The sequence below is a fragment of the Tiliqua scincoides genome, chromosome 2, assembly GCF_035046505.1.
Source record: "Tiliqua scincoides isolate rTilSci1 chromosome 2, rTilSci1.hap2, whole genome shotgun sequence".
NCBI classification, from domain to species: Eukaryota; Metazoa; Chordata; class Lepidosauria; order Squamata; family Scincidae; genus Tiliqua; species Tiliqua scincoides.
Genome location: NC_089822.1, coordinates 113,860,979 through 113,887,493, shown reverse-complemented (window position 1 = coordinate 113,887,493; position 26,515 = coordinate 113,860,979). Strand labels below are relative to the sequence as shown.

At 46.6% G+C, this 26,515-nt stretch overlaps 1 protein-coding gene across 1 annotated transcript in view; it reads right to left on the bottom strand.

The window, feature by feature from the left end:
• The window catches only part of ANGPTL6 (angiopoietin like 6), a 45,635-nt gene extending 25,951 nt beyond the window's left edge, over nucleotides 1-19,684 (bottom strand). Inside the window, exon 1 of the mRNA XM_066615151.1 lies at nucleotides 19,252-19,684. The gene's annotated coding sequence lies outside the window, so the exon portion shown is untranslated. The remainder of the gene's footprint in view (nucleotides 1-19,251) is intronic.
• Nucleotides 19,685-26,515: the final 6,831 nt, after the last annotated feature.

Here is a 26,515-nt window from a genome sequence, read left to right as displayed (position 1 = left end):
ACACACACACACACACACACAGATATTACTACAGGTCATCCCTCGTTATCCACTGAGGTTCTGTTCCAGAACCCCTACTGGATAAAAAAAATCCATGAATTAAAAAACTGGAAAAATAGATTTAAAGATTCAGTTCCAGTTTTCTTGCCCCTCCATAGCTCCTAATGGAATAAGGTCATGCCTCGACATCCACAGGGGTTTGATTCTGGGACTCCCTGCTGATACCATAAAATGTGTTAGATAAAAGTAGTTTAAAAAAATTAAAAAGTACATCCCTTTACAGTCATGGTTTAAAAACAGTTTTTCTTGCTGTTGTAGAGAGGCAGTCAGCAATTAGAAATGCAAAGGACCCCCTGCCTTTGCCTGGCTCAGCTGAAGAATGGAATAATTGCTTGCATGCTTTCTCACTACAACAGTAAGAAAAGCCGTTATATAAACTGTGATTTTAAAGAGGTGCATTTTTTCCCCTTCTCCAGGTATCAGCACGTTCTTTCTCATTTGCAGTGGCCATTCGTGTTGAGTAAAATCAGTGTACAAAAAATCCATGTATAACAAAGTTGGACCTGTATTTTGGAAAGCAATGTTACCCATTTTAAGGTTGAACAACCCAATAACACCAAGTTTACTTTTGTTCTTATTTGCAAATTAAAATAAATGTGTTAAACAATAATAAAAATTTTAAAATGCTAAACTAATGGCAAACGGTCTTAAATCAACTTTGCAAAGCTAGAGTTGCTCAATCAAAAAAGTGCATTTTTAAAACCTAAAAAAATGAAAGTAAGCTTTACAAAAGCTGAGCTTCTAGATATAACATTAAAATGTAGCATCCCATAAAGATTTGGACTGTCTTAGTAGAAGTGGTAGAAAACTATTATTTGTCAAGCTGAATTTCTTTGAAGGAAATGTCTTTGCTTCTTTCCAAGATAAGTCTTGCAAGAGGTCAACTGTAATACACAAAGGACACAATCTTAACCAGGTCTTCTCAGAAGTAAGTCCTATTTTGTTCAATGGGGCTTACTCTCAGGAAAGTGTGGTTAGGATTGCAGCCTTATCATCATAATTTATACACTGTTGGCTCAAACCAGGTGTGCCCAAACCCCAGCCTTGGGGCCACTTGCAGCCCTCGATGCCTCTCAATGCGGCCCTCAGGGAACAGTCAACAAAACCTTTATTAGGCATAAAGGAACCCCCAGTCTCCAATGAGCCTCTGGCCCTCTGAAGATTTGTTGGAGCCCACACTGGCCTCACGCAACTGCTCTCAGCGTGAGGGCAACTGTTTGACCTCTCGAATGGGCTGTGGAATGAGGGCTCCCTCCACTGCTTGTTGTTTCACATCTGTGATGCAGTAGCGGCAGCAAAGGAAAGGCCAGCCTTGCTTTGTGCAAGGCCTTTTATAGGCCTTGAGCTATTGCAAGACCTTCATTCATTCATATAAGTTCATCTTTAATATATTCATTTATGTAAACTTATGTAAATTGATTCAAATTTTAAATGTAAATTAATTATTTTCTTCCCCAACACAGTGTCAGAGAGACGATGTGGCCCTCCTGCCACAAACACTTGGCCACCCCTGGCTCAGCCTGGACACCCCTGGCTCAAACCTATCCAGCACAGGAGCAGCGGCGCTAAATGGCTACCACTGAATCTTGTACTGGATCCAAGAAGGCTGGAGGTCTCCTCAGAGTTAGGTTGAGTTTCATCTCCTTACCTGCCTGCTCAATGGGGCTTCTCAACTCTGCGCCAGCTATTTCACTGGTACAGACTCAAGAAGCCCCACGTCAGGCTTCTGAGCCCAACATGGGGGCTAGGATTCAGCAGAGGAGGCCTCCGTCAGTCCCAACTCCCCCTGGTCAGTCTCACACCCCATTCCGCTCTCCTCCCACCCTCCTTACAGCCCTGCACTGTTTGGCACTTATCTGAGCTCTGGCAATGGCCGGAGCTCCTGCTGCGGCATTGACAGGGAGGTGCAGGCCTCCCTGCCAGCATAGCTTGCTCTCCACCAAGCATAGCTTGGTGGTATAAATGGCACATTTATGACATCCCGCACCAGCGCTGCAATCGTGGCGCTGGCACTCGGGCACCAAGCCATGGATCGGGCTGTGAAGAGAACAACATTCCTTGATAGGAAGAACCTATTGTTCTTCATTAAAGCATAGTCTTTGCAGCTGCTGCCTGCTCATTCTCCAGGTCATAACCACAAGGGAATACGAGAGCTGAGATTCTCAGCAATCTGTGCCAGGTACCAGACCAGATTCAGCACAGATATGGATGTAGACTCAGAAAAGACACAAAGCTCTGTCAACATTCCTTGTTTTATATATATATATATATAACCCTGTTCTCTCCTGGAAAATCTCAAATCCATCGACTTATTTTTAAGTATAAACCCAGCAATAAAAACAATGCATTAACTGAAGCATGAGATGTATTACATAGCATGGACTATTATATCTCATGATTTTCAGGGCAATATTTATTTTAGCTCTAAGGTCTTTCTGATGAACTACCACGTCACCCCACAGAGAAATTGCAAGTATTTCCTTTCAGAAAATTCTAATGCGCTGGGCAAAGTGCCCTTGAACATAGGTAGGGTCTTTGGTTCAAAAATGGGGAACAATCTTTTTTCAAATACAATTCTACGGTTACATTGTTTCTGAGCATGTGCAAAGTGCCTTCCCCTTGGATGTGAACCAGCTTCTGTTACAAATTAAAGAATAACTGGCTCAAAAGTCTAGATTAGGCAAGTGGGTATACATACAGAAAAATAAATCAAGCACAACACACCACTAAAAATGCTCACTGCTCCTTTTAACGCAACTGTAAAATTAAATGTAAAATTCTGGCTGGTTGGCAACTGTAGACCAGAACCCAAAACATCTGGCCATTTCTAGAATATTTTATCTTTTTAACACTTTGAAACAGGAAGACTTTCTGCTTCAAATCCACTGGCACCCCAGTCCATTACAGAGCAGACAATACAGCCCAAACATCAAGAAATCGTTGCATATGCACTGTCAGGATCATAGTACCTGTTTATATGGCTAGAATGCTAGATGTAAGAAAACAGTTCTCTGCTCAGCTAGGCTGGTTTTGGCAAGTCATTCACTTTATTCTACCCTATAAGATTGTTGCGAAGATAAAAATACCACTCTGGGATTGTTGTAGGAAGAGTAGGAGGGATATGCATGTTACCATATGTCCTGCCTCAAGGTTGAGGGTCATATTTTGGATCCCTTTCATCTTTGTAATTAATAAGTATTGCCCCCTATCTGCCCCCCCCAACATCCCAAAGTTGGAACAGAATCCAAACTCCTAAAATACATCCTTAGCTCTCTCTCCATGCCTTTCTCTCTCTCTCTCTCACATACACACACACACACACACACAAAACTGAGCAGAAGGAAAGTGGAATAAAAATCTCTACATTAAAAAGTAACTTTGTTCTATATATAGATGAGACTTGGAAACTTTTCCAAATGGTTGGATAAAGACTTCAGTGTAACTTGGAAATGTACAGCCTATTGGTCTAATCAAATATATTACTGGTCTTACCTCGTTGCTTATTACCTCCAGCTGCTCCGGACAGAACCCAAGAGTCCAATCCCTTCCTCCAATAAACCCACTTCCTTCCTAGATCCAGGAAGAGAGCCCCCAAGTCCTGGCTCCCAGCCTTTCCGCTTCACCCGCTTACTAGACCCTCTCACACCATGCATCAATCCACTGCCAGGAAAAAAGTGTTAAATTCCTTGAGCTGCACACTGCAGCACATCAGGATATGATTTCCAGCTTCCTCTTAAGGCATTTCTTAACTGTTTATAATAAAAAAGAATTAAATGCACTGGGTGTGATCCATCCTCTCCCATTACTGTACACAATGATTCCTTATGCTATCATGTAGGATCCATCTGGCATGTCCCAACCACATTTTGGGCAGCTGTTATAACTATTGTGAATATGAATAGTTACAGACCACTTTTCAACCAAAAGAAGTTCAAAAAGCAGTTATCACACAGTACCACAACAATCCAGTACTTATAATTTTCTGTGGTATTTGTAAGCCACCTTGGGCATTTACTTCAGCATGGGAAAGAAATGCTTTAAATAAATAAATAAATATCTTGCTGCTGCTTGACTGCAAGTGAGATAGCATTGGGAGGAGGGAAAGATGACGGTTGCTACTTTGAAAGTACAAGGGGAGATGAGGAGCAAGTAGTTGGCAACAAAGGAAAGAAGGCATGGCTGCAGTCTAGTGGCCATATTAGTAGGCTAGTAACAAACACATGGAAAATCTGTATAAGGCCCTGTTATCTCCAAGGTCATCATAGGAGCCTTCTCTCCATGTTCTGGAGACTGGGCAGCAAAATGGCAGATGCTTCAATGTAAGTAAGTGTAAAGTCATGCACATTGGGGCAAAAAAATCAAAACTTCATATATAGGCTAATGGGTTCTGAGCTGTCTGTGACAGATCAGGAGAGATATCTTGGGGTCCTTGTGGACAGCTCGATGAAAGTGTTGAACCAATGCACAGCGGCAGTAAAGAAGGCTAATTCCATGCTTGGGATCATTAGGAAAGGCATTGAGAACAAGACAGTTAATACTGTAATGCCACTGTACAAATTGATGGTTAGGCCACACCTGGAGTATTGCGTCCAGTTCTGGTCACCACATCTCAAAAAGGATATAGTGGAGATGGAAAAGGTGCAGAAGAGAGCAACAAAAATGATTACTGGGCTGGGGCACCTTCCCTATGAGGAAAGGCTACAGCGTTTGGGCCTCCAGTCTAGAAAAGAGGCAGCTGAGTTGGGACATGATTGAGACATACAAAATCATGCAGGGGATGGACAGAGTGGATAGAGAGACGCTCTTTTCCCTCTCGCATAACACCAGAACCAGGGGACATCCACGAAAGCTGAGTGTTGGGAGGAACAGACAGAAGAAAATATTTCTTTACCCAGAGTGTAATTAGTTTATGGAACTCTTTGCCACAAGAAGTAGTTATGGCATCTTGCCTGAATGCCTTTAAGAGGGGATTGGACAAATTTCTGGAGGAGAAGTTCATTATAGGTTACAAGTCATAGTAGGTATGTGCAAGCTCTTGGTTTTAGAGGCAAGCTGCCTCTGATTGCCAGATGCAGGGAAGGGCACCAGGATGCAGGTTGTGCCTGTTGTCTTGTGTGCTCCCTGGGGCATTTGGTGGGCCACTGTGAGATACAGGAAGCTGGACTAGATGGGCCCTTGGCCTGATCCAGCTGGGCTCTTCTTATGTTCTGGCTTCATCTACTCTTTTTCTTTCAGAGCTATAAGTAATAAGTGAGGGCCCAATCCTATCCAGTTTTCCAGTGCCAGTGCAGCCATGCCAATGGGGCATGCACCCCTTCCTGGGGGGGGGCAATCACAGTGGCCTCCTCAAGGTATGGGAACGTTTGTTCCCTTACCTCAGGGCTGCATTGCACCTGCACCAGTGCTGGAAAGCTGGATAGGATTGGGTCCTAATGCTACTCCTGTCTTCTAGTATTCTGTCTTACCATAAGTAACACTACTACTGTCTTCCAGTATTCTAGTCCAGGGGTGCCCAAACCCCGGCCCTGGGGCCACATGCGGCCCTCGAGGCCTCTCAATGCGGCCCTCAGGGAGCCCCCAGTCTCCAATGAGCCTCTGGCCCTCCGGAGATTTGTTGCAGCCCACACTGGCCCAACACAACTGCTGTAAGCATGAAGGCAACTGTTTGACCTTTTTCCGTGAGCTGTGGGATGAGGGCTCCCTCCACTGCTTGCTGTTTCACGTCTGTGATGCAGCAGAGGCAGCAAAGGAAAGGCCGGCCTTGCTTTGTGCAAGGCCTTTTATAGGCCTTCATTCATTCATATAAGTTCATCTTTAATATATTTATTTATGTAAACTTAAGTAAATTGATTCAAATTTTAAATGTGAATTAATTCTTTCTTTCCCTGGCCCCCGACACAGTGTCAGAGAGATGATGTGGCCCTCCTGCCAAAAACTTTGGACACCCCTGTTCTAGTCAATGAGTTCAAAGGCCCATCAGCCTTTGAGAACAGGACGCAGAGAGAGTCCTATGCAAGTGCTTCAATGCATGCATAGGACAGTGGTGACTGATTTTTCCTTCTGGCAGTAGACCCTTTGATTTTATAGGGTACTGCTCCAGAAGGCCCCAGACTTGGGGGGGGGAGTACAAGGAACTGCAAAACTGTCGTCGTCCCCCATCTTCATGCACATGCAGAATGCTTTGGATCCAACATTGGCAGGGTTTTAAAAAACTAAAATTAAAATGAGCCAGAGAAAGAAAATTAGTCCTTCCAAATTGTCAAAAAAGGAAAGGGTAAACCTGCTGATGGCTGCCGTGTTTACAGTATTCTGAAAGGGCTATATGAATGCTCTTGAGCTTGTTAGATATGACCCAGAAGAACACATAACTTGTTACATGCTAAATAAGGATGAGCAGGAAAGACCTTCCCAGTGGGTTGTAGCCCGTAAGTCAGATCTGTCTCAATATAACACCCATCCTTAGTGACACCCATAATTCATCACTTGATCTTACCTTAGGTAGAACCATATCTGTGTGCCTGTGCGTCTGTGTGCATGTGCATGTTCCCCTGTGTAAACTCAAACCAAGTCTTCTGCAGTCAACCCACAATTCTCCTGGGCAGGCATCTGAACCAGTAGACACCATCCCAGTTGCAGCACAGTTTGCTGGGATTAGATTCGGTGAATTACTGCCTCCCAGTGCCAACAAAAGCAACATGTGCTCATGCCCTCAGACGGGCCAATTCAGGGGCAGGACAAATTTAGCAAGAGGCTGGAAAAACTATTTGGTAAATTAAGTCAGTTCATTCTGGATTCTCCATTACCATCAATCTTCCCAGCCCCACAGTGCCTGGCGCTTATGCTTCAAGACTTCTTACTGCAGGAATGTCATGACTTAGCGACTCATTGTGATGATGAAGGAAACAACTTTGTAATTCTTTAGAACTGTGGTTTTTAAATTAATTAACAGTATTTATATACCGCTTTGCTGGTGTTCCCAGAATGGTGGTCCCAGAATGGTGTTCTGGGAAACCTGGGGTTTCCTCAGAAGCTTATTGGAACTCCACAGGTAAAGATATTGGACTTACCTGAAATGGATAACAGTTTTTTTTAAAGAGAAGTCAGTAAAGACTTTTATGGACAATTGGAAACCATTCAGGGACTTCCTGCTTGTGAAGGGGAAAACTGGTTTAATGAATTGTAGTTTCAACGAATAGATAACTGATACAGAAATGAAATCATTCATTGAAAATAAAATAAAATAAAATAAAGGATGAATAACTGAACAATTGATAGAGAAGAATAGAAAAACGTTTTTTCTAGAACAATTTGAGAAAGTATTTTAGAAATAATAGACACAGTCCTGAGAGGCAGATGGGCAAGAGCAAGTCCCTCGCGCCATCCCAGAGGTGTCGCAAATGTGCCGTAAGCAACATTTGTGAAACCGAGCAGGGAGGAAGGCCAGCCCAAGCACCATCAGCCGGTGCAAACAGTAAGCCCATGCTGGCTGAGTCAGGCCAGTATGGGGACCTAGGGGGCAGGAGGAGGGTGGGAAGGAGGCATTGTGGTGGGGGAAGGATGGGTGACACCGGCAGGTGGGCCTGTGGGCAGGCCACAGGTGAGCAGGAGATGGGGCCAGATCCGGCATTTGTGCTGGATCCTAACCCCAGTTCCAGGCAGCCCAGAGCAGCTCCAGGCTACCTGGATCTGCACCACCACTTGATCCGAGAAGCCCCACTAGGGCTGGTGCAGTGTTACCTGGAGTAAGGGGAAGGAATTTCCCTTGCCCCGGGCTGAGAGGCAACCCCGCGTTGGATACGGGACAGGCCAGCTGGCCTTCCAGTGCAGGTTAGGATTGGGCTATTAATATGTTTTATGATTTTGCAGAACAAAGTAATTTAGGACTCCTTACTTGCTACATAACTCTCAATGCCTGCTTTTATTTTTGTTTGTTTTTTGTCTGTTCTGTGTTTTAGACTTCATAATTGTGTTGCTGTGTCTTCACGGTTTTCTGGGTGTTTGTAGATTTTGATTCTCTTAATGAAGGAAAAAATAAAGAAGATTATTGGGGCTCCTCACTGAGCAGTAGCAGAAGACAAATTTCCCTAAAAGACAATATGTCTGCACTGCTACGTTTTCCTATAATATGCAACCACAAGGGTGTCTGGAGTACTTTCCATTCATGCATAGTCTAGCTCAGGGGTGCCCAAACCCCGGCCTGGGGGCCACTTGCGGCCCTCGGGGGCTCTCAATCAGGCCCTCAGAGAGCCCCCAGTCTCCAATGAGTCTCTGGCCCTTTTTGGAGACCGTGCTGGCCCAACGCAACTGCGGTCAGCAAGAGGACGACTGTTTGACTTCTCACCTGAGCTGTGGGACAATGGCTCCCTCCACTACTTGCTGTTTCACATCTGGAATATTGCAGTGGCAGTGAAGGAAAGGCCTGTCTTGCTTTGTGCAAGGCCTTTTATATGCCTTGAGCTACTGCAAGATCTTCATTCATTCATATAAGTTCCATCTCTGATATATTCATTTATGTAAATTTATTCAAATTTGAAATGTAAATTAATTCGTCCCCCAGACACAGTGTCAGAGAGATGACGTGGCCCTCCTACCAAAAAGTTGGGACACCCCTGGTCTAGCTAACCGGCCCCAATAGAATCCTCTGCAATTCACCAAGGTCCAGTGGATGACAAGACAATGTGAAAAGTCTTCCTCCGAGGCTGGCCCAAGACCGCTCGATGCTTGAGGAGGCATGCCAGATATTGCCTCCATTACCCAACTGTGTGCCAGCCTCTGGTCTTTTCACTCTCCAGTGCTCCAGCTTAGCACCCTCCTTTCTGTCACCTTTCCTCTTCATCCTTTTCCAGGCTGCAGGCTGCCTGGGAGCAACAAGCTGGCTACCTGCCCGCACAGTTGTGCTCCCCATGATCACCTCTTGCAAAAAGTGTGGGGAAAAACGCACTCTTTTTGTACTCTTTGCAAGAGGGGCAAGTGGGGATCACAGTCTCTGGCCGCTTGCTCCCATTGCTCTAAGGGCTTGGAGGTTGACTGGGGAGCTTGGGGGGCAGGAGGGGGCTGGGAGTGGGGGGAGGCATTGGAGCAATGGGAGCGAGTGATCACAGACTGCCATGTTCAGTATAAGTGTAGTGACAAGATTTGTCCTTTCCATGCACTTTGGGTGCATTTCCTGCTAACGCAGCATCATAAGAACATAAGAACAGCCCCACTGGATCAGGCCATAGGCCCATCTAGTCCAGCTTCCTGTATCTCACAGCGGCCCACCAAATGCCCCAGGGAGCACACCAGATAACAAGAGACCTCATCCTGGTGCTCTCCCCTACATCTGGCATTCTGACTTAACCCATTCCTAAAATCAGGAGGGTGCGCATACACATCATGGCTTGTACCCCATAATGGATTTTTCCTCCAGAAACTCGTCCAATCCCCTTTTAAAGGCGTCTAGGCTAGACGCCAGCACCACATCCTGTGGCAAGGAGTTCCACAGACCGACCACGCGCTGAGTAAAGAAATATTTTCTTTTGTCTGTCCTAACCCGCCCAACACTCAATTTTAGTGGATGTCCCCTGGTTCTGGTATTATGTGAGAGTGTAAAGAGCATCTCCCTATCCACTCTGTCCATCCCCTGCATAATTTTGTATGTCTCAATCATGTCCCCCCTCAGGCGTCTCTTTTCTAGGCTGAAGAGGCCCAAACGCCGTAGCCTTTCCTCATAAGGAAGGTGCCCCAGCCCCGTAATCATCTTAGTCGCTCTCTTTTGCACCTTTTCCATTTCCACTATGTCTTTTTTGAGATGCGGCGACCAGAACTGGACACAATACTCCAGGTGTGGCCTTACCATCGATTTGTACAACGGCATTATAATACTAACCGTTTTGTTCTCAATACCCTTCCTAATGATCCCAAGCATAGAATTGGCCTTCTTCACTGCCACCGCACATTGGGTCGACACTTTCATCGACCTGTCCACCACCACCCCAAGATCTCTCTCCTGATCTGTCACAGACAGCTCAGAACCCATCAGCCTATATCTAAAATTTTGATTTTTTGCCCCAATGTGCATGACTTTACACTTACTGACATTGAAGCGCATCTGCCATTTTGCTGCCCATTCTGCCAGTCTGGAGAGATCCTTCTGGAGCTCCTCACAATCACTTCTGGTCTTTACCACTCGGAAAAGTTTGGTGTCGTCTGCAAACTTAGCCACTTCACTGCTCAACCCTGTCTCCAGGTCATTTATGAAAAGGTTGAAAAGCACCGGTCCCAGGACAGATCCTTGGGGCACACCGCTTTTCACCTCTCTCCATTGTGAAAATTGCCCATTGACACCCACTCTCTGCTTCCTGGCCTCCAACCAGTTCTCAATCCACGAGAGGACCTGTCCTCTAATTCCCTGACTGTGGAGTTTTTTCAGTAGCCTTTGGTGAGGGACCGTGTCAAACGCCTTCTGAAAGTCTAGATATATAATGTCCACGGGTTCTCCCGCATCCACATGCCTGTTGACCTTTTCAAAGAATTCTATAAGGTTTGTGAGGCAAGACTTACCTTACAGAAGCCATGCTGACTCTCCCTCAGCAAGGCCTGTTGGTCTATGTGTTTTGAGATCCTATCTTTGATGAGGCATTCCACCATCTTACCCGGTATGGATGTTAGGCTGACCGGCCTATAGTTTCCCGGGTCCCCCCTCTTTCCCTTTTTAAAAATAGGCGTGACATTTGCTATCCTCCAATCTTCTGGCACTGTGGCCGTTTTGAGGGACAAGTTGCATACCTTAGTCAAGAGATCTGCAACTTCATTCTTCAATTCCTTAATAACCCTTGGGTGTATGCCATCAGGGCCCGGTGACTTATTGATCTTTAATTTATCAATGAGGTCTGAAACATCTTCTCTTTTAACCTCTATCTGACTTAACTCCTCGGTCAGGAGGGGCCGTTCGGGCAGCGGTATCTGCCCGAGGTCTTCTGCCGTGAAGACAGATGCAAAGAACTCATTTAATTTCTCTGCCATCTCTCCTTTTATCTCCCCTTTCCCTCCCTCACCATCCAGAGGGCCAACCGCTTCTCTGGCGGGTTTCCTGCTTCTAACATATTTGAAGAAGCTTTTATTATTCCCCTTAGTGTTGCTGGCCATGCGTTCCTCATAGTCTCGCTTGGCCTCCCCTATCACCTTCTTACATTTCTTTTGCCACAGTTTATGTTCCTTTTTATTCTCTTCATTAGGGCAAGACTTCCATTTACGGAAGGAAGCTTCCTTGCCCTTCACAGCCTCTCTAACTTGGCTGGTTAGCCATGCGGGCACTCTCCTGGATTTAGTGGAACCCTTCTTTCTTTGCGGTATACACCTCTGCTGGGCCTCTATTACTGTTGTTTTAAGCAGCCTCCATGCACTCTGGAGAGACTGGACTCTTTTTACCCTCCCTTTCAACCTCCTTCTAACCAGCCTCCTCATTTGAGGGAAGTCCGCCCGTCGGAAGTCAAGGATTTTTGTTAGAGATTTGCCTGGTATTCTTCCCCCAATGTGCACGTCAAAACGGATCGCAGCATGATCACTGTTCCCCAATGGCTCAGTAACGTTTACATCTCTAACCAGGTCCTGCATACCGCACAAAATTAAATCCAGAGTCACCTGTCCTCTGGTGGGCTCTGTGACTAGCTGATCTAAGCCACAGTCATTTAGCACGTCAAGAAATCCGGTTTCCTTATCGTGACCAGAACACAAATTGACCCAGTCAATATGAGGATAATTGAAGTCCCCCATGATTACAACCCTGTCCCTCCTTGTCACCTCCCTGATCTGTTTCCTCATTTCAAGGTCCCCATCAGATTTCTGGTCTGGAGGACGATAGCACGCCCCCAGTATTACATCGCTGCACAAGCCTGGTAATTTAACCCACAGAGATTCTACGGTGGAGTCGGACCCACCTTCAATCTCTACTTTGCTGGATTCTATCCCTTCCTTAACATAAATGGCCACCCCACCTCCAACACGCCCCTGCCTGTCCCTCCTGTAGAGTTTATAGCCCGGGATTGCGGTATCCCACTGATTCTCCGCATTCCACCAGGTTTCCGTTATGCCCACTATGTCAATATTTTCCCTTGTCACCAGACATTCCAGTTCTCCCACCTTTGCTCGTAGACTTCGGGCATTTGCATAAAAGCATTTATACACGGAATGCCCCAGGATGGGCTGCTTATTCGCTCCTTTGTCCCCGCATCCTCTCATTGTGCCAAACCGTCTATCACATCCCATCACCCTACCTTTCCCAATTTCTTCTCCTACCCTGCCTTTGTCTTGTTGTTCTCTAACCTCCCCATCCTCATCCCATAGGGATGAGGAGTCCCGAACCGGATGCCCCTCGGCTCCTGTCGGCCTTCCCCCAGGGATCAGTTTAAAAGCTGCTCTGCCACCTTTTTAATGTTATGCGCCAGCAGTCTGGTTCCATTCTGGTTCAAATGGAGCCCGTCCCTCTTGTACAGGCCCCGCTTGTCCCAAAACCTTCCCCAGTGCCTAACGAATCTAAACCCCTCCTCCCTACACCACCGTCTCATCCACGCATTGAGACCCCTGATCTCCGCCTGCCTAGCTGGCCCTGCGCGTGGAACAGGTAGCACTTCAGAGAACGCTACCTTTGAGGTCCTGGCTTTCAGCTTCCTGCCTAAAAGCCTAAATTTGGCCTCCAGGACCTCCCAGCTACACTTGCCCACATTGTTGGTGCCGACATGCACCACAGCCGCTACCTCTCCCCCAGCACTGTCTACCAGCCTGTCTAGACGAGAAGTGATGTCCGCAACCTTCGCACCAGGCAGGCAAGTCACCATGCGGTCCTCACATCCGTCGCAAACCCCCCTCTCTATGTTTCTAATAATCGAATCCCCCACTACAAGAAGCCCCCGACCCCCCTCCCGCCGAGGAGTATCCCGAGTGCGCTCGGATATGGGCCCATCCCCTGGAGAAGGGATCCCCCCTAGGGGATTGTTTCCCTCCTCTCCAGGATGACGTCCTCCAGTCCCGAGACTTCCCACCCGGGCAGCCGAGGAGCTGCACGCCTGAGGTTGGGACGAAGCCTGATCGTCCCCAGAAGTCTCCCCACGGACCTCCTCTGGCTGCCTGCGCTTCTCCAGGTCGGCCACCAAGGCTTCAAGGGAGCGGATGCGTTCCCTGAGAGCCTGGAGCTCCTTGCATCGAGGACACACCCATGACTTATGCCCCAGAGGCATATAATCATACATGTGACACTCGATGCAGAACACTGGATAGCCCCCACCCTGCTGCTGGCTGTCTGACTGCATAGCTTTTTTGTTGTTGTGGAACAACATGGAACAACAACAACATGTTGTGGAACATCATGGAACTGTGTTGCTCTGTGCTTCTTTACTTGGTTTGAGAGCGTTCCAATGATCCAGAGTCTTCTGACGCTGTTTTTTTGTATCTCACTGGCTACTGTGTTTATCTTGACTTAGCAGGGAAGTTCACACTTCTATGAAAGGGGCCTTTGCAACACCCTGAGCTTTCATTGCTCAATGATTTCTTCAATTCCAGCTAGAATGGGGGGGGGGGGGGTTTAAAGCAAAGATGTGGTAGTAATACATTTTCATGTCACAGAGCCTGCCTTCGATTTACTTCTTCAAGAGGAATCTACAGTTGTGCTCTGGACAGGACAGCCAGATGCAAAAGAGGACAGAGCTCTTGCACCTTTAATAATGCTGGGGAATGAGAGGATTTTGGCAGGTGCAGCCTTTCTCTGCAAGATAAGCTGCATCATGATCTGCCAAAATTCATTCTTCTATGACTTTATGAAAAGTGTAGGAGCATTTAAACTCTCCCCCCATGCCACAGTCCCAACAAAAATCCTTCCCTGAAACTGCCCCAAGAGAAAAGCTTGGCACTGTAATGACTCCATAACTTATACCAGTCCTAAGGATGGGCAGGGGAGATAAATGCTTCTGTTTGGTGGGAATAAAACAAATTGCCTGGGAAACATCTGAGCTCCAAAAATAATCTGCACACACCCTCTCTCATCTGGGGCACTTCCAAGAGTTTGCTTTGCCTAGGACCATAACATAGGCCAAAATGCATTTGCTGTCTTAAAAGTTAGATTTATTCTTAGATATATTTGGGGTACTGATTCAAAAAATGGCATCAGTTTTGCCCTAACATGTTTAGTTTCTGAGATACGGGATAGCCTCCTTAGTGAATGTTCAAGCGGCTAGCTTCCTTGTTAGGAAGCCTATGCCATGATTTTCTCATGAGAAGATGCTTGAACTCCTCACTAAGGAGGCTATGCCTTATCTCTGAAACTGGATGTTTCATATAAAACTGCCATAAATTTTGGGGAAAAAATGACCTTTTGAAGACCTAACTGAGGGTGCAATCCTAGCCCCTTATGTCAGTGACCTAATGTCACTTATGACCTCCAGCACTGATCTAAGGGCAATGCAGCACTGAGCTAAAGGAACAAACATTCCCTTACTTTGAGGAGGCCTCCATGAGTGCCCCCCAACTGCAGGATGCAGCACACGACCCATTGGAACCGCTATGCCCTTGGAAAGCACTGACATGAGGGGTTAGGATTGCACCCTAAATGATTAGCACGCAGAATGGGAATGCCTGACAACCACATTGTGCACGGGGAATCCAGAGGTGATGCGGTAGTTGCTGCAGGTAGTGGATCTTGGGTATCATAAGCTGCCTTGGGCATTGCCTTGACAAGGGAAAGGTGGAGAAGACATTTTTTAAAAAAATGAATCGGTTATGGGCAGCACAGTGGGAAACTCTGATAGATAGGACATCAGCAGACACAACCTACTGGGAAGCTCTGTGCAGAACTGAAGCTGAGTTGAATTCTGCACAGCTCCTCTTTACTTGAAGGGAGGGTTGCAGGAGAATGTCCCAAAGGATTGGGTCTCATGTTAATTTAAAAGAAGTTGGTGCTGATGGAATTTTGTACTTCAGGCCCCAAAATGTGTAGAACCATATCTGGGGGATTTCTATTGACAGACTTGCAGAATCAGCACTGATATATCATAGCAACCTTTAGTATCATTAAGAATATTTATATACAGCTTTTCAACAAGAGTAGCTCAAAAAGCAGTTTACATACTATTTTGTATTTACAGAAACCCACTTTATGAGGCTTCAAAGCACTTCCCACACTATTGCCATAATTTTACAAATAGGGGAGGGTATTATTCCTATTTTACTGATTTAGTGGAATTGAGGCATACTGGAATGCCTCTAAACCAGTCCATGAATTCAAAGCTATAAATAAATAAAAACTGCCCAGGCGTTCATGGCTAAGGATTCAACTGAAGAGATTGCTGACTTGCAGCCCATACTCTGACACACAGTGTCATGTCATGGGTGTCATAAATATGCCAGGCCAGAGCCAGGCAGTGCTGGGCCAAGAGCTGGTAGAAGACAACGTAAGAATGCTGGGTGGTGGTGTGGCCTTTTGGGGCCGGAGGCATTCCAGGGCAGGGGGAGGAAGCAGCCCAGGAGGGAGGTGGGACTGTCAGAGGCCTCCTCTGCCAGTTCGTATCCTCCATGTCAGGTTGCAAAGCCCAATACAGAGGTTCTCAAGTCTGCACTGGCAAAATAGCTGGCACAGACATGACAAGCCCCATTACGGGGCCTGGGGCTTTCATCGGGGGAAGGGGACAAAAGTCTCCTTCCCCGATGGAGACTTCGGGTGACTTCCCAGTGCCCATGGGATATAGTGGTTGCCATTTTGATGCCACAATTCCTCAGGGTGCTGGGATGGATAGGATTGGGATTGGGTTACCCATGAGCCAATTACAAATGATGTCAACGGCCTGCCATACAAATTGGTTCCTCTTCCCATGAAGACTTCTCTGACCCAAAATTTTTAGGGCAGTGTTTCTCAACATTTGTCCTCTGCCATAGCACTTCACATGGTCCACCTATTTGAAGCACCATTGAAAGTAACTGGTATTGACACCATCACCAGTTACTTCTGGGATGGGAGACCAGATACGACGTGACAAACACCAGTAAGAAGCTCAAGGTGGACGGGAGGGCTTTTTTGAGCATGGAAAAGCATGTTTTGGAACTCTGTCTGCTGAGCCAAGCCTCCTAACACTGTTTGTTGTGGTACAGTTCTGGTCTTGCTGCCAGGAGGCAGGTGACCAGGGGTCCAGTGAGTATCTCCAGACCGCACCTCAAGTACTACTCATGGTACCCATACAACTGGTTGAGAAACACTGTTTTAGGGGAACCATAACCCAGTCCTGTGCTTCCCAGCATCCAGGGCTGCAGCAGTGCCAAAATGGCATCCAATGGGGCAGGGAAGCAGTGCCTGGTATCCTCAGGGGTAAGGGAACTTACGTTTCCTTACCCCGTATAGTGGCCAGGTGGTTCCAAAGGGTCCCCTTATATAACGGGTGCAGAATCAAGGAGACCCATGTTGGGATTTTTGGGAGGTTGGTTAGGATATGGCAGCAGGGCCTGCTGCTGTTTCCACCCTGCTCCCACCCCCCACTTCAGAACACCTCCTCCCCACCCCAACTTACTGCTCCGCTGCTTGGCTTTAACTCGGAGCTCTGAGTGGCGTGCAACTGAGCTCCGCCTAGCACTGGCTCAGTGTGGGCTTGCACTGAGCCAATACCCATCTTGAGCCAGCCGTGTGTGTCGCAAGTGTGTCTTATGACACGTTTGCGACACTCAGCACCAATGGAGCGCCCTCAGTTGAAAGAATCTGAGGGCCCCATGGTAAAGTAGGTTCTGTAGCCAAGAACTAATTCCTCAGTATAAATAGAACCAGTTTTTAAAAGCATCCACACACATAAAAATTTTCTTGCGGCTTTAAAATATACATGAGGAGTGTCAAGGCCAGGATTGGGACCCAGCTTATTGGTACTTTGAAAAGGAAACTGTGATTCATATGCAAGGGCTCCATGTTGTCCCCAAAATGCCCAGCTCGAAACATTGAAATACCCACAAGGCCCAATTTTCAGAGCCCAGTTTCTCTGGCTTAAGCCTCTCTCTGACCCTTGCTCAGGAATGCTACCAGTCAGCATCTACCATCCTTCTCAGAAACAAGCTGGCTAAACAAGATAAGCCTAGTATGGGCCTCCAAGGAAGGACAGATGGTAATAACCAACCAGACCAAGGGTTTAAGACCCCGTCCTAACAGAGCATTCCAAACTGATAAGGATGCTGACCATGCTTTCTGCCCAATTACTTGGTAATTTTCCAAGGATGTTTACCCCTCTTTCTTTGTGTTCTTTTTTTGCCCCTCCTCTATTCCAAAAACCCTATAAAAACTGTATCATTGTAGCCCATTCTTTGTCCACCACATCTTTGTGGTGGTCCCGTTTTGCAAAACGTAGTAAAAGCTTTCTCCGAAGCCCTCTGAATTCTCCTGTCTGTAGTTTGCCTCTCTGCCATCCAACGAATACTACGCCCATTCGGGAACAATATGGTAATCAACACCATGTGTGTCCTTTTTTTGTACTCTGGGGATCAATTCCCAAGTACAAAACAATGTTGTGAGTTTGGACATTTGTGTCATTCTGAATAAGTTGCCAATGGCTTTAACAAAATAATCATCATGAATCTTGAAATGACTGGGGGTGGTGGTGGTGCTTTTCCTGAAGTCCTGAAATGCTTCAGAAGGTTGCACCTCTGAAAGCAGGAGAGAGGGGAAGATAAAACAGTGTGGAGCCAGATTTGTAGTTTGAACTGAGACAGAGGCCCAGCTTTCAGGTACATGGTCACTCTGGATTTGGACTGTACCACTTCAGATTGCAGGTGGGGGATCACATGACCAACTGCTCCTCCATACCAGACAAAAAAAATCTCACACAGAAAACTCACAAGGAAATTAGACTAGAACCTTTCTCAATGAGCCTGTTCACACAATACTGCCTGACCAGCCGCTCAACTGCCCACTATGTTTGAATATGAATAATTCACAACCCAATCCCTCAGTAATGCTGTCCTTGTGCCACATAATCCTATGGGTGGGGAAGAACATTTGAACTGACCCTCATGGCACAATTTAAATATTATATTAGGATTTAAATAGTGTGATGAATATGCAATGCAAGTATGCAATGGTGGGAAAGTGCATTGGGTAGCTGGGAGATGAAAGCACACATGCTCTTCCCCACATTCTTTGGCAGGCTGGTTGAGTGGCACTATCCGAATCTTTCCCCTGACATCTCCCTGAGAGAGAATCAGTAAACATAAGCGAGGCTTCCAGTGTTGCAGTGTCCATGTCATTTCTATTGTAGAGACCGACCCTAGTTTGTACAGTCAACTGAGCTTGATGCAATGCTGAAATACTATGGTGGAAGGGTGGCATAAGCCATACAGAGTGTCCAGCGTAAACACTGTAATGTCTTCTGTGTGAACAGCAGATCGTGTAGAGCAGAGGTTCTCCAGCTTTTCGTGCCGGGACCCACCTTTTAGAATGAGAAACTATCCGGACCCTCCATTACCCTCCAAGTGATGTCATGACTGGAAGTGATGTCATCAAGCAGGAAGAGTTTTAACAATCCTACCCACACTTGCCCAGGAGTGAGCCCCATTGACTATCATTGTTAGAAGCATATACATAGTAGTCTGTTCAAAATAGAGATCTGTAATATTTCCCCAAATGCAGTCACATACCGTGGTAGCATCAAGTCTAATATATTAAAACTAAAATATTGAAATGAATGGGGACCCACTTGAAATTGGCTTGCGACCCACCTAGTGGGTCCCAACTCACTGTCTGAGAAGCACTGGTGTAGAGGCCTGATCTGCACAAACTTGCCATACACTTTGGAGGGGGAAGAATCACACACACCAGCACGCCAGGAGATGGAGAGCCTTTGCAAGGAAAGATGAACGGCCCTCCTTGCCTGGGTGGGTGAGCTGGAGCGGAGAGATGACAAACCACTCGCCAAAGGAGGCTTCACATTTCCTTGGAAGGGATCCGTGTCTTGGAAGAGTGTCACCTGCTGACTCCCTGCCATTCAGCTGATCATAGCTCAGGATGGGAACTGCGCCCCCACCTCCCCCTCTGGTGAGCAGTTCCTTCCTGTATCTGGGAATGGGGCGCCCTGCTGTGGGGTCGATGCCTCGTTCCCCGTTCACACGTTACACCAGGAACGCAGAACGCCCTGACCCTGCAGAGCTGCTCCATTCCAGTTCTCCTCTAGGGGGAAGGGACGGACCGAACGGGCTTACCTCTGCGCTCCTGGAGTCCGCGGGGCCTGGAGGCGGGTCAGTGGTGCAGGAGCGCGGGGCGAGGGAGGTGGCGCTTGGTCCCCAGCCCGAGGGCAGATGCCGGCTGCTCCTGCTGCCTGCGCCCCACCATCACACGCTCTGCGCAGAGCTTCCTTCCCCTGCCTCTCCCCAGAGGCAGCCGGTCCTGGGACGTTCCCGACCTCGCAGTGGAAGGCTGTAAATATTTACATCTCGCCCCTGCCAGACGCTCTCGAGGCTCCTGGGAAGGCAAGAGCTGCACGTTCGCGCCCTCCCGCTCCCTCTTCCTTGCAGCTTCTTTGATCGTCTGGAAGCCAGAACTTGGCAGCCCAAACTTTCCACCCAGGCTCCCGAGCGTGCAGTCAGCTGCCCCGCAGCCAGGCCCGGTGTGGGGGGAGGAACCAACCTTGGGGCATCCCCCGCAGAAAGAAAAGAGCGTGGCAAGAACGAAGGGCAGCCAGATCTTCTCAGGGGCAGGATTCTGGCTGTCCCTTGGGTGACAAGGCAGGCTTGGGTGTAGTCCAGGAGGAAGTTGAGGTGGGGTGGGGGGAGGGAACTCGGGAATGCTCCTGCAATAGGAGCCTGGAGCCTTTGAAGCCTTATTTTAAAGAGCCAAGTATGACAAGGATTCATTCACACAGCATCTGAGAAAGCTTTGATGCACCTGAAAGAGCCAAGTAGCAGATCTGTGGCAAAAGGTCTGCTGTAACAGGCCAACCGTACAGGAACTCCAAGACCTGGAAATGAGAGGCAGATTGCTGACACTGGGAGCCATCCACGAGACCCCGTGGATCAATCAATCAGTCAATGACAACCTGGCTTCTGTTTGCATTATCAAGCAGCCTGAAGAAGAAATCTCTCAACTTTGCCCAGCTGGACAGAACCTAAGGAGAGTGACTCCACATATTATGTGAGAGTCTAGTAATGTTTGCTGTAGTGTGCTGGCATTACACTGATGTTTTTTGTTGTGAACACTACAAAAAGGGGGTTTGTTGGGCATTTAACCCTGGGAAATGACAGTAGCTAAGTGGCAGAAGACATACTTTTCATGTAAAAGTGCCAGGTTTAATTCCCCTCTTTTCCACTAAAAGAACTGAGCTATATTCAAAGACTAATTTTGCCTATGCATCCAGCACATAGAAAGGGGTGTGTGTGTGTGTGTGTGTGTGTGTGTTTGAGATATATATATATATATTATCAACAAAAGAGGTACAGTGTTACTCTGGATATAGCTCAGAATGTGGACAAATACTCTGAGAATCTTGAGCTAATATTCATTCTGTTAGGATGCCGGTTGATGAACCTTTTCAGGATGAATGCTTGAGCTGCTATTTCCTCAAAGGTTGTCTGGGATTTTACAAAAAAAGTTAGTGTGCTTTCATAGCTGGAAAATTCTCCATCTTTGGGAATGAAATGACCATCAGAGTTTTGGATGGCAACATCCTCCAGGCAGTGGGAGGCACCAGATTAACAGTTGGAAGCCCATTTGCAATCTAAGGTTTCATTCCAAAGGTGGCTCTCAGGATGACTGAGAAAAAGCATTGAAATCCAAAAAGTTCAATCAGCAGCAACAACAAAGACAAATCAAGCAGTCAAAAGCACTACAATCCATAAATATTGTCAGTTAAAACAAGCTAAGAAATAGAGTAGAAGGTTTGGGTAATTAAAAAATCTTTACCTGGCGCAGAGAAGACATCAGGTTTCATTCATTCATTCATTTCTACACAGGTGGGCCCTCTTTATATACAAGTTTGGAACCAGCAACTTGACTCAGCACAGATTCTGAACTCACACTGGAGGGTCTCACCTGACTTCCCAGAGGTTATCAAAAGCAGCTTCCAGTTGTGTCTGGGAGGCTTTCTGAGGCCCAGGAAGGCAGCATGCAGCCTCTAGAGCCTCAGAACACCTCTGGACACAACCAGAAGATGCTTCTAGTCATGTCTGGAGTTCCTATTGAACCCCACCCATGGATTCCATTATCCGTGGGTTTTGGTATCCGCAGGGGGGTGCAGGAACATATTTATACTGCCAACTGTACTGCCTTTCTCATACATTCAAGGTGGATCTTAAACCCCATTTTTCAAAGGATTTTGTTTTTACAAGTATTGTTCCATGAGAGAGACACATAGAACCTTCCATTTCTCCAGATGTTTCCCATTCATAGTGCAGTCTCATCCTGATTTGCCAGCCATGCACTTAGCTTTCACAGGTCACTGCAAATCAAACCTCAGACTGATTCTGGAGATGTTATCTGTTTCTTTCCAGCTGGCTCCTCTGCATTCCTTCATGCTTCTATACAGATATAAACCAGCACTTTCTCAGTCTGTTGGTCTCCCATCCAAGGCAGCAGATTCTTCTTCAGGCAGGACGACCGCTCAGCTTCTAGACCACAATTCCTGTCCAGTTCAGCACTAAAGAGTCAACTAGTTGGGGAGGGTGTTCCGCATGCCAAGTGCCGCAACTGAAAAGATCCTCTCTTGCGTCACTCCCCCCAAGTTCAGAGAATGGGGATGGTGAGAAGCATTCAAGAGAAGATTATATAACATTTGGGAAGGTTCATTTGGGAGGAAGCAGACCAAAGTGGGGAGGCAGCAAGAGACAAACTGGTGTGAATCAGCTGCTGATGAAGCATCTTGGGGTACAGGAGCTCTCACTGGGAATCTGATGCCGTATTAGCAGATTTGGTGTATGCTGCAGTAAGAATTATGGTTTGTTTCCACTTGTGCTGTGCTTATGTATCAGTAAATAAGGCAGTACTGTCCTAAAGGACCTAAACCCTAGCACTGGTTCCCAAAATGTTAGCTGTGGCTCCCTGGGGAGCTGTGGAAACTGGCCAGGGAAGCCGCAGAATCCTAGCAAAAAAACCACAGTCAAGGACAATACTATAGCGCAGTGGTTCCCAAACTTTTTTGACGGGTTGCTCCCATGGCCAATGACCCAGTAGGTCAAGGGAGCCACCAGTCAAAAAAGTTTGGGAACCACTGCCCTATGGTATTGTCCTTGACTTATCTCACTGATTGGGAGGGGGGAAATATCTGAAAATGTGAAATGCATACTCGTCTTGACATGTCTGCATCTTCCATGTTGCTGATCTTATAGCATAATCCTAGACATGTCTACTCAGAAGTAAGCCCCACAGAGTTCATTGGAATCTACTTCCACTTGTGTGTATATGTGAGAGAGGGAATGCATACAACAGCATGGGAGATTTGCCAAGGGCATTGTGGTGAGTGAGTGGCAGAAAAACACACAGTTTGCTCATTGCTTCAAGCTGGCTGGAGAAGTAGAGAATTGGGCCCAGATGGATTGAGAACCAGCAGGCCACAGGCAGGTTGGCAGGCAGCCTATGGACACATCTCTGTTGTTGCTACTGCAATGGGAAAAACATGGCACTGAAGGCTTTGCACCCCCACCCTTTGTTCCAAAGCTCCAAAGGACAAAATGTGTTTTTAATTTCAACTCTTTTGTAGGGAGGCCAAGGAACAGTTGTTCCACAGTGCAAGATGCAAGCCAAGAGGCAGGGTTGGGTCCCCCATCCTTCCATGGAAGAAGAGTGCCCAGAATGCAGGGTCTTCCTTCAGAAATAAGTGAGTGCTATAACGGTCAGCGTGGCTTTTGAGATGATACAAATTTATTTGTACATAAGGCAGTTTTAACTTATTTTCTGTTTTATACTCTGTGATGCTTGCTCAGTCCATGCCCAATTCTGTGTCCTGTTACAATGTTTGCCCTATATCCAGAACATTATTAAATGCACATCTCATCAAAGAGAAACTCTAGCATGATTTCTCTAACCAAAAGCAGTTCTAATTTTGATAAATGGTATGTAGTCCCTGATAATTTCTGGCCATTTTTGGCCTCCTTTTTTCTGCCTCTTTATCAGGGTATTTTGAGAGAGTGTGCGAGTGAGAGAGTTCGTAGATTTTAAACCTGAAAGTATGCAGCTCTGCATGCTCAACAATCTTCCCTCACAGAAACCTGTTAAAAATGCTTTGGTTTAAGGCAGGGGTCTCCAAACCTTTTGGCCAGAGGGCTGTATCAATTGTCTGGCATGGTTTTGAGGGCCGGAAAAATATTTAAATTTAAAAAGTATATAAATAAATTAGAGATAGATGTGTTAATAAATGAATGAATAGGTTCATTCATTAAACTTCTCTGGCCCTTAGAACACCCTCCAGATGGACCATTCCAAAGTTCCAGTCATGTTCAGCAAAGTGGGCCAGGGGCTTTCAGGGGACAAGAGGCTGGCCATGAGCCGGATAGAGGCTCGCAAGGGATTAACTGCAAGCTACACACCAGTATGTGTAACAAAATCTCATTGTCCACATCTGTAGTACAAAGAAGCTTTGGGAGAGGGAAATTTGAAGTGGAGAATGGGGAAAGTCCTTAAACTGTCCTATTCCCTGCCCTAGCCAATCCCCCTTCCAAGGTATTCTAGAGGTGTATAGAAAAAGACAAAATATATTGTGGCAGAAAAAGCTGCTGGGGAGAGGGCATTTGATGCAGGCAAATGGCATGCCAGGAAAGGGTTAAACTCCCCCTCCCTCCCCTGCCACTTCTGTATTTTAAATTCCCTGAAAAGCAGTTTTTTTTTTTTTTAAAGTATAAGGGCACTGTTACGTATTTTATTGTGTATCAACTTGTTTTATCTTCTAAAGAGAAACAATTTAGCAATCTGTAATAGTGGAGGAGGTGGGGCTTTTGAAGGGTTCTTGGAAAGGCCAACCTGTCTATGAGGCCGACTGAGGCAGTCACATAGATTGTGGCGGCAGCTACCTCTGTTCACACATTTACCTCCACCATTCGTCTCCCCACTCCCCTTCCTTGAAGTGGGAAAGGAAGTGTGGGGAAGAAGAGTGGTGGGCTAACTCTGGCACATCAGCAGCGGCCAGGAGGTCCTGGGACAGCCCTGCTCCTTGATATGAGAATAGTGGGGTCTGAGTTTATTTGTTTTGTTTTTAGTTATTTAAAAAATGTATATCCCCCTTCTAATCAAGGACTCAGGGCAGCTTACAATAAATCTTTAAAACCCAAGTATGATAAAAGCCAAACAAAACATAACAGCTAAAACAATATAGCCAAGAGACAACTGCCAACTAGGAGCCCAATCCTGTGCATCACTACTCAGAACGTAGTCTGAGCCCCATTATAGTCAATGGGGCTTACTTCCTGATAAGTGTGGATAGGATTGCAGCCTAATTCAGATAAAACCATGACAAAATCTGTGAGGGCCTGATGAAAGAAGAAGACCTCCAGCTGGAGAAAGAAAATAAACAAAGGGAGCACTGACCACAATGCCAGAGGAAGGGCGTTCCATAAGATAAGGGCCTCTTACAAGTCACCACTTGCTAGACTTCTGAAGGCAGCAGAACCCACAAGAGAGCCTCCCTTAAAGTGCTTACTGGAAGGCAGATTCTTTTGGGAGAAGGTGGTCTTTCAAAGACCTTGGACTTTAATTAGAGGCAAGAACCAGCACTTTGAATTGTGCCCAGACACAAACTGGTAACTAGTGTAACCTGAAGAACCAAGGTACTGTGTGATCAAGCCTTTTGAACCCTTGAAGCTGCATCCTATACCAACTTAAGGGTGCAATCCTAACCCATTTTCCCGCACTAAGGGCAATGCAACTTCAAGGTAAGGGAACAAACATTGCCATACCTTGAGGAAGCCTCTGTAACTGCCCCCCAACTGCAGGATGCAGCACATGCCCCACTGGCACAGCTATGCCAGTGCTGAAAGTTGGTTAGAATTGCGCCCTAAGTTTCTGAACAGTTGTCAAAGGCATAATGTCTTACAGTTGTCAAACCAAGAGGTGACTAGGGTGCCTGTGGCCAGGTCTGCTTGCCACAGGAATGGGTGAAGTTGGTGTACCTGCCAAGGTTGTGACTGCAGACTACAGCAGTCATTTGAACATGCAAGGACAAAGCTGAATCCAACATTATTCCCATCATATGGACCTGACCCTTCAAGAAGCGTGCAACCCCATCCTGGGCAGGACAATCCACTGTCATCATATCAGCTGGTTTCCTGACCTTCTTTTCTGGTTTTAATTTCATCTTGTTAGCTCCCATTGAACTCTTCACTGATTCTAGACACTGATTCAGAACATTCAGTGTATCTGGCTGGGTTAGGTAATGAGATGTGAACCTGGATGCCTTCAGCATATTGGTAACACCCAACAACAAACCCCCAGACAACCTATTCCAGTGGTTTCACGTAGATGTTAAAAAAATAGTAGGGTTCAGAAGAGTGAAGAGCATTCAGTTTCCTCTCCTGTTGTGAGTGAAGAGTCCATGACTCGCTGCAGTACAGAAGTGTACTCAGGATGCAAGCTCTGTAGACCTGGATCTTGATATGTTCCATCAGCTTCTTGTTGGACCAGACTCTCTTTGTGAGTCTGGAAAACGTGGTAGCTGCTTTACCGATGCGTTTGTTTAGCTCGGTATCGAGAGAAAGAGTGTCGGAGATCATTGAGCCAAGGTACACAAAGTCATGGACAACCTCCAGTTCATGTGCAGAGATTGTAATGCAGGGAGGTGAGTCCACATCCTGAACCATGACCTGTGTTTTCTTCAGGCTGATTGTCAGTCCAAAATCTTGGCAGGCCTTGCTAAAACGATCTATGAGCTGCTGGAGATCTTTGGCAGAGTGGGTAGTGATAGCTGCATCGTCGGCAAAGAGGAAATCACGCAGACATTTCAGCTGGACTTTGGACTTTGCTCTCAGTCTGGAGAGGTTGAAGAGCTTTCCATCTGATCTGGTCCGGAGATAGATGCCTTCTGTTGTAGTTCCAAAGGCCTGCTTCAGCAGGACAGCGAAGAAGATCCCAAACAAGGTTGGTGCAAGAACACAGCCCTGCTTCACGCCGCTTCGGATGTCAAAGGGGTCTGATGTGGAGCCATCAAAGACAACAGTGCCCTTCATGTCCTTGTGGAAGGATCTGATGATGCTGAGGAGCCTGGGTGGACATCCAATCTTGGGGAGAATCTTGAAGAGGCCATCCCTGCTGACCAGGTCGAAAGCCTTCGTGAGATCTATGAAGGCTATAAAGAGTGGCTGTCGTTGTTCCCTGCATTTCTCCTGCAGTTGTCTAAGGGAGAATACCATATCAGTGGTGGACCCACTCACAACACTCTTCACTCACAACACACACACACTCACAACAACACAACACTCACAACACTCACAACAACACACACTCACAACACTCTTCACTCACAACAGGAGAGGAAACTGAATGCTTTCC